An 8,617-nucleotide genomic window follows, 5' to 3' on the forward strand; every position below is an offset into this window, starting at 1 on the left:
AAACAGAGAGCTGTTAATATGTCCACCAAAACAAATGTATCTGAGAGCAGCACTCTGTTATCGCCAAGCTGCCTTGGTCACAGTATCTTTGCACTTATGAGCTCAAGATTCTATCAAGGGAAATGATTGAGTTTGTTGAGCATGACTTGTTCCTTATAAACCTCATTACGATGATTTCTTCTGGCTCCATTATTCTTCAAGCGGTCTCTCTGCCTGTCAGCACATGCTGTGTGATAAGTGACAGCAGCAGGCCAAAGAGCTGAAAAGCTACAACACTTTCCCCTCCAAATTTTAATGTTGCTAGTTTCATCCTCTTTTTTTAGGACCACTGGGTTGAATGAGGAACATGCTGTGGGCCTGATACAGAAGCGTTTTGGAATCATTTGTGTGCAGAAAGGGAGTTTGAAGTTAATTTAGAGAGAAGCTGATTCAGTGCCGAGTATTCCTAGGATGTGGGTCCTGTACTTTTAATAGTTACAGTATGTAGAAGAGGACATTTTGCCAGGTGCCACTTTCCTCATCCCAGGAACAGTGTGACATAGCAGGCTGCATCTTTTTGACATAACAGCTAAGAACATACAAACAGCTCTACTGGATCATGCCCAAGGCCCATCTAGTCCAGCATCCTGCTTCACACAGTAGTCCACCAGATGCCTCTGGGAAGCCCACAGGCAAGAGCTGAGGGCATGCCCTCTCTCCTACTGCTACTCCCCTGCAACTGGTATTTAGAGGCATCTTGCCTCTGAGGCTGGAGGTGGCCTATAGCCCTCAGACTAGTAGCCATTGATAGACCTGTCCTCCATGAATTTATATAAACCCCTCTTAAAGCCATCCAGACTGTTGGCTGTCACTACATACTGTGGCAGATAATTCCACTAGTTGATCATGTGGTCTGTGAAAAAGTACTTCCTTTTGTCGTCCCTAAATTTTTTGGCAATCAGTTTCATGGAATGACCCCTGGTTCTAGTGTTATGAAAGAGGGAGAAAAAATTATCTTTATCAACTTTCTCCACACCATGCATGATTTTACAGACCTCTACATGGTGACCAGAATTGACATAGTACTCCAAATGTGGCCACATCATAGTTTTGTATAAGGGCATTATATTATTATTATTATTATTATTATTATTATTAATATTAATATTAATATTAATATTATTATTATTAATTTACACAGTCAGACAGGTGTTATTGACTGGTTTGTTTTATCCAGACATCTAGTCCTTCCCAAGGACCTGAGATGGCTGAATTTTATTGTCAATTGTTATAGATATCGTCGCAGAATATAGGCTGTTCCCAGTAAGGCTGCTTTTTGTAATTGGCTGATGGTGATTTCTGTGGCCCCTATGGTGTTGAGGTGCTCTTCAAGGTCTTTTGGAACTGCACCCAGGGTGCCAATTACCACTGGGATTATTTTGGTCTTCTTCTGCCACAGCCTTTCAATTTCAATTTGTAGATATTTGTATTTGGTGATTTTTTTCTATTTCTTTTTCTTCTATTCTGCTATCCCCTGGTATTGCTATGTCAATTATTTTGACTTGTTTTTCTTTCTTCTCGACTACAGTTATATCTGGTGTATTGTGTGGCAGATGTTTGTCTGTTTGTAGTTGGAAGTCCCATAATATTTTTACATCTTCATTTTCTACCACTTTTTCAATTTTATGGTCCCACCAATTTTTAGCTACAGGTAGCTTGTATTTTTTGCAGATGTTCCAGTGTATCATCCCTGCTACCTTGTCATGCCTTTGTTTGTAGTCAGTCTGTGCGATCTTTTAACAACAGCTGATTAGGTGGTCCACCTCTTGACAAAGGCGGCACTTGCTGTTTGTTGTTGACTTTTCGACTTTTGCTCTTATTACATTTGTTCTTAGTGCCTGTTCTTGTGCAGCCAGTATTAAACCCTCTGTTTCTTTCTTCAAGTTGCCATTCTTAAGCCATTGCCAGGTCTTGGTGATGTCTGATTTTCCACTTATATTGTGCAAATATTGACCATGAAGGGGCTTCTTTCTCCATTTTTCAGCTCGGTTCTTGACTTGTTCTTTCTTGTAGGCCTGCTTTGTTTCATTGGTGTTGAATAGTTTCGCGTTATTGACCATTTGAAGTGCATCTTCTTCACTGTCCTTGATATATTCTTCAAGGCCTCTTTTCTCCTCTACTGTTTGATGGACTTGCAGCATTCCTCTTCCACCTGAGCTGCGAGGGAGGTATAGCCTATCGACATCACTGCGGGGGTGCAGAGCATGATTGATGGTCATGATTTTCCTGGTCTTACGATCTAGCATCTCTAGGTCTGCCTGGGTCCAGTCTATTATTCCTGCAGTGTATCTGATAACTGGTATAGCCCAGGTGTTTATGGCTTGTATGGTGTTCCCGCCATTGAGTTTGGACTTGAGGATTTTTTTAACTCTCCTGATGTATTCACTTAATTTTTCTTTTAACTTCAGTGTGTGCAATGTTATCAGCCTGGAGAAAGCCCAAGTATTTGTAATGTTCTTTCTCTTCCAGGTTCTTGATCTTGCTTCCATTGGGCAGTTCTATTCCTTCTGTTTTTGTTATTTTCCCTCTTTTCATTATTAATGCAGCATACTTGTCTAGTCCAAACTCCATTGCTATATCGCTACTGAATATACGGACAGTGTTTAGCAGTGATTCAATTTCTGACTGGGACTTTCCATACAACTTCAGATCGTCCATGTACAGCAGATGGTTGATTTGACTTGATGTTTTAGATGTTTGGTATCCGAGGCCTGTTTTGTTTAGTATTTGTGAAAGTGGGGTCATGGTGATTACAAATAACAGAGGGGATAGTGAGTCCCCTTGGAAAATGACTCTTCTAATGCTAACCTGTCCAAGTGTCTCGCCATTGATTGTTAACTGTGTACTCCACATGCTCATTACTTTTTAAATAAATATCTGAATGTTTTTGATGACACCAGTTGTTTCTAAACATTTTAGAATCCATGTGTGAGGCAATGAATTGAAGGCTTTCTTGTAGTCAATCCATGCAACACTTAGATTGGTTTTTCTTCTCTTGCAATTTTCTAAAATCATTTTGTCAATCAGCAGCTGGTCTTTTGTGCCTCTGGTGTTCGGGCAATTTCCTTTCTGTTCAACTGGAAGCTTTTTGTTAGCTAATAAGTGTTGCATCACTTCATCTGGTATTATTCCAGTTAATAATTTGAACATGGTTGGCAGGCAGGTTATCGGTCTATAATTACTTGGAACTGCACCTTTTGCCGGGTCTTTTATGATGAGATGAGTTTTCCCAGTTGTTAGCCATTGTTCAATATCACCTCCTTGCAAAATGTGATTGAACTGTTTTGATAGTTGTTTATGAAGGCTTGTTAGGTGTTTAAGCCAAAAGCCATGCAGTTCATCGTCACCTGGAGCAGTCCAATTTTTAATTTTCTTTGCTCTTTCACTTATTAATTCTGGTGTTATTATTAGATCTTGCATTTGTTGGTTACATTTTTCGACCTCTTTCACCCAGTCTGCTTTTTTATTATAATCTATTGGATTGTCCCATAATTTCCCCCAGAATTGCACTGTTTCTTCTTTATTTGGTGTTTCAATGTTTCTTGCAGTTTCTCCTTCTATGCTTTGGTAGAAACGTCTCTGATTTGACTGGAATTGGAGATTCTGCCTGTGTTGTGTGATTCTGGCTTCATATCTGCTAATCTTCTTTGACACTGCTGTTATTTGCTGCTTTATTATTTCCAGGACTTCTCTAATTTTCCTTGAATCTAGGTGGTATTTTTGGATCAGATACTGTTTGGTGTTTTCATTCTTCAGCTTCTTGTCTTTCATATCTTTCAATTTACTAGCATCTGATCTAAGCCTGGAGATTTTATTTTCTAATCTAATCTTTCATTTAGGTGATGTACTACTTTCTTTTTTAACAGGTCCATTGATCTTATATCATAGCTCTTGTGTTGTTATTGTTGCTGCACTGTATATTAGTTGGTTTATTTCTTGCAAATTATTGGTTGTTATTTCTGCAAGTGCAGCATTGACATCTTTTAATACCTGAGCAAGTTGTTTTTTGGCAACTGTTTTTAGAGCTGGAATTCGAACCCTGGTGGATGTTTGGTTCATGTGCTCAGTTATTTTTTGCTTTAGTTCTTGTTGCTTTTCTGTTAAACGGCATTCGAGTTTTTGAGGTGAAGGCAAAGGGGAGGTTGCCTGGTTATGATTTTGAAACAGTTCAGTAACAGTGGCATCCTCAGGGCCGGATTAAGCTAGTGCGGGGCCTGTAGCATATGTTATAAAGGGGCCCTGAATTTTAAAAAATGCACATAAATATTAAAACATAAATTATTTACTTGCATAGTAAAGTAATTCAATTTTTTCATTTGCTATATTTTGGAGTATGGGAGACCAAGCCACAAACTCACACTTACTACAACAACAGTGTACATTTATATACCGTTTTTCAATCAAAATTCTCAAGGTGGTTTACATAGAAAAATAAAGAGTGGATAGATGATTCTCTGTCTTCAAAGGGCTCACACTCTAAAAAGAAAAGTGTGGTAGGCACCAGCAACAGCCACTGGACAGATGCTGTGCTGGGGCTTCTCTTAAAAGGCACATTTAGTAGAAAAGGGATATTTTATCTAACATGGACCAAATAAAACAGGTAAAGTTTTAACTTTAATTCCCAGTTGGAAGCCGGGCATGCGAGGCCCTCGAAAACGTGGGGCCCTACGTTAATCTGCCTCTGGGTATCCTCTATTTCCAACACCTCCTCCACCTGCGCCTGAGCAACTTCTTCAGTTGGTGGTAATTCTTCTTCCATATCTTGAGCCTGTGTTGCTCTTTGCAGTTCTTCCAGCTCAACTCCTGTGAATACTTTATTTCTTATTATGAATCTTCTCTGGTCTGCTAGCCTTTGTTCTGTTATTTCTGTGTCTGGATGCTTCTCTTTCCAAATTTGGTACATTCTTTATAAATAACCTCTTCTAGTTGGACTAGACTTGTAATAGCAGATCATTATTTCCTTGTTGGCATTTTTCATATATATCTTTTGGTTAAGCGACGTTTCTTCCAGTAACTTTGCTGTCTTCAGCCCTGGTTGCTCAACTGAAGATCCTGAGTCCTGTTGCCCACTTGCCACCAGATGTTCAGGGACTCCAGAACCTGGCATGGTCCTTGTTGACCCGGGCGACGACCGATCCAGTATAGATTTATTAAAGTTACGTCTCACCATATTGTTGATGGGAGAGGCACTCTTTGTCTGGCTCCTCTGGTGAGACCTGTCCAGTATGGTTGGGCCTCTGGCATAGCTCTCACCTTCCTCAGAGCACACAAGCCCCACAACCATGCCAAAGTAGTGCCTCACTGGGGGTATTATTATTATTATTATTATTATTATTATTATTATTATTATTTCTTCGATTTATTTTCAGACTCCTTCCTAAGGGTTATCTAGACCCATTTCAAACAGGCCTTTGGGCAAGCTATGGGATTAGCTTGGTCGGCGTTGGTTGGCCTGATGGATGATCTCCAATTGGGAATGGGCAGAGGAAGAGTGACTCTGTTGGTCCTTTTGGATCTCTCAGCGGCTTTTGATACTATTGACCATAGTATCTTTCTGGAATGTCTGAGGGGACTGGGGGTAGGAGGCATTGCTTTGCAGTGGTTCCGATCCTACCTCATGGGCAGATTCCAGATGGTGTCTCTTACAGACGCTTGTTCATCAAAATCTAAACTTTTGTATGGTGTGCCTCAGGGCTCATTGTTGTCGGCAATGTTGTTTAACATCTACATGAAACAGCTGGGAGAGATTATCAAGAGATTTGGTGCAAGGTGTTAGCAATATGCTGATGACACCCAAATCTATTTCTCCATGTCAACATCATCAGGAGAAGGCATAAGCTCCCTTAATGCCTGCCTGGAGGCAGTGATGGGTTGGATGAGGGATAACAAACTGAGACTGAATCCAGATAAGACGGAGGTACTTATTGTGTAGTCAGAACTTGGGAGACGTTTTTGATCTGCCAGTTCTGGATGGGGTCACGCTCGCCCAGAACAAACAGGCCCGCAGTCTGGGGGTGCTTCTGGATCTGAACCTCTCCCCAGCGTCCCAGGTTGTGGCTGTGGCCAGAGGTGCTTTCTATCAGCTTCAGCTTCAGCTTCAGCTGCATCCATTTCTTGAGATGAATGACCTCAGAACAGTGGTACATATGCTGGTATCCTCCAGGCTGGACTACTGCAATGCACTCTATGTGGGGCTGCCTTTGTATGTAGTCCGGAAACTGCAGTTGGTACTGAATGTGGTGGCCAGGTTGGTCTCTGAGTCATCTAGGAGAGACCACATTACTCCTGTGTTGAAGGAGTGCCATTTCCATATGCTATATAGACAGAATGTTCCCTCAATGGTAAATATTGATGTATATACAACTGAACTCCCGAGTTGGTGCCCAGTCTCCTGCTCAGAAGTTGAGAATCTTGTGAGACAGTTTTAAAAAGGCAAAGCCCCTGGAACTGATTTTATCACCATTGAAGTTCTACGGTCGAACTTGGACTGGTGGTTCCTGTTTTAGCTTCTTTATTTACATTTATCGACAATATGGCAAAAATACCGCCAGATTGGGGAGTTGCAATTATAGTACTGATTTATAAAAAAGGCAGAAGGAATGACCCTGCCAGTTACCACCCCAATAGTCTTTTAAATGTGATTAGTAAAATATATGCCAAACATTTAGCTGAGAAACTGTCTGACTGGATAGATTCTAATAACATCTTGGCCCTTGAGCAGGCAGGTTTTCGAGAAGGACGTTCTACTATAGAACACGCTTTTACTTTGCAGTACCTAGCTGAAAAATACACTCATAACACAGGTGCTGCGCTTTATGTATTATGGTGGGGGCGAGTGCCTCAAGTTTTAGTACAAGGGTGTTTTTGTCATCGCTGCTCTGTTGCTGTTCATGTTTTTTCTTATAGCTGATTTTGGCTTGGGTTTCTCTGTGTCTTAGCTTGTTAGCATATAGTCAGTGAGGCTTTGTTTTGCTGCTCTGTTTGTATGATTTGTCTGTAGTTATTTCTGCATTGCTGGGCAGTGTCTTTAGTATGTGTGGGTCATTTTAGAGTTTTGTGTCAGGCGGTCAAAGCATTTTCACTTTTCTTTTCTTTTTTTGCTGAGGCAAATATGTTGCTCTTCCTGCTTGTTTGATTATTTATGCTGCCTGTGGTTTCTGTGTTACTTAGTCTGTGAATGTATGGTTTTAGTGGCTTTGTTTGGCTATTCTTCATTTCGTGCTTGTGTCTGTGTTATTTTTCTGCAGTTCTCTTTGCACAGCTCCCCCCCCAACTCTCTCGCTCTCTCCCCCCAACTCTCTCTCTCGCTCTCTCCCCCACACAACTCTCTCTCTCGCTCTCCCCCCTACAACTCTCTCTCTCGCTCTCCCCCCCCCGCCCCGCAGCTGTTTGTGCTCACAGTTCCCAGCATTGTAGGCAATGCTGGCCCACACAGTCCCTTTTTTTTGGTGGGATGATTGGGAGCTGTGGCTCTCTTTATTATTTTTGTATGAGGAGGGGTCAGGAAGACTGTCTGGGGGTTTTTTTTTGGGGGGGGGGGGACTGCCAGCGGCTGGCCAACGCAGTTCCCTGGTTGTTGTTTTTTTTAAGGGGTGACTGGGAGCTGAGGGATTTTTGTTTTTTGTTGGTGCAGGGTGTGGAAGACTAGCTGGTGTTTTTTGGCGGGGAGTGGGGCCCGGAACCATGGAATTGGTTTTTTCCCTTTTTGGGGCGAGAAGGTCAGCAGCGCGCCCTCACAGTCCAAATGGTTTTTAACGGCCCCTTACCCTAGCAAGTGTTGTCGCCTACTTCATCTCCCTGATTCTCCCGCTGATGTTGGGCTTAATTTGACGTTCGTTTACCCACCAGCCACCCCCTCTCTGTAGTCAATTTCCTCTGCCTTTCCTTTTGTTCCTTTCCTTTTCCTTTCCTTTTCGTTCCCCAAGTCTGCCGATTCCACCTGCCTCCCTCGCTCGCTGCCACTCCGTCTGTTTGCTCTGTTTGCAATTTCCCGAGTCCTGCCCCAGCTGCCTTTCTTCCTCTGTTCCCGAATATGCCAGCCAATTCTCACCAGCCTCCCTTCTTCCTCTGTCTCTGTTCCCCGAGTTTCCTGGAGTTTGCCATACCCCGAGTCCCACCAGCCTCCCTCAGAGCTGCTGCCTCCCGAGGCAATGGCTTCAGGCATCCAGACGGCTCCAGATGCCTCTGCACGCAGTCCCCAGTGTGGTCGTCCATAAGCGAATTATTTAGAGAGAGAAATTACCAAAAGACAAAAGTACTGGTATTGGCTAAATGGCCGAAGAGTTACACCTGGTATATGAATGGCAATAAGATTGAACAAGTTAAAATGTTCAAGTATCTAGGTGTAGTATTTCATTCATCCAGCTCCCATAATGCCCATCAAAAATATATAATCCAGAAGAGTGCACGACTATCAACAAATTTAATTAAATCTTTCCCTTTCACATGGGGAGCTTCATACATCCCGGCTGCAATTAAATTGTTTGTTGCTAAAGTGTACCTGCAGATCCTCTATGGAACACAATTGAGACCGTTTGGTAATTTTCCCTGGTGGAAACCATCCAAACTAAATTTATGA

The sequence above is a fragment of the Hemicordylus capensis genome, chromosome 1, assembly GCF_027244095.1.
Source record: "Hemicordylus capensis ecotype Gifberg chromosome 1, rHemCap1.1.pri, whole genome shotgun sequence".
NCBI lineage: Eukaryota > Metazoa > Chordata > Lepidosauria > Squamata > Cordylidae > Hemicordylus > Hemicordylus capensis.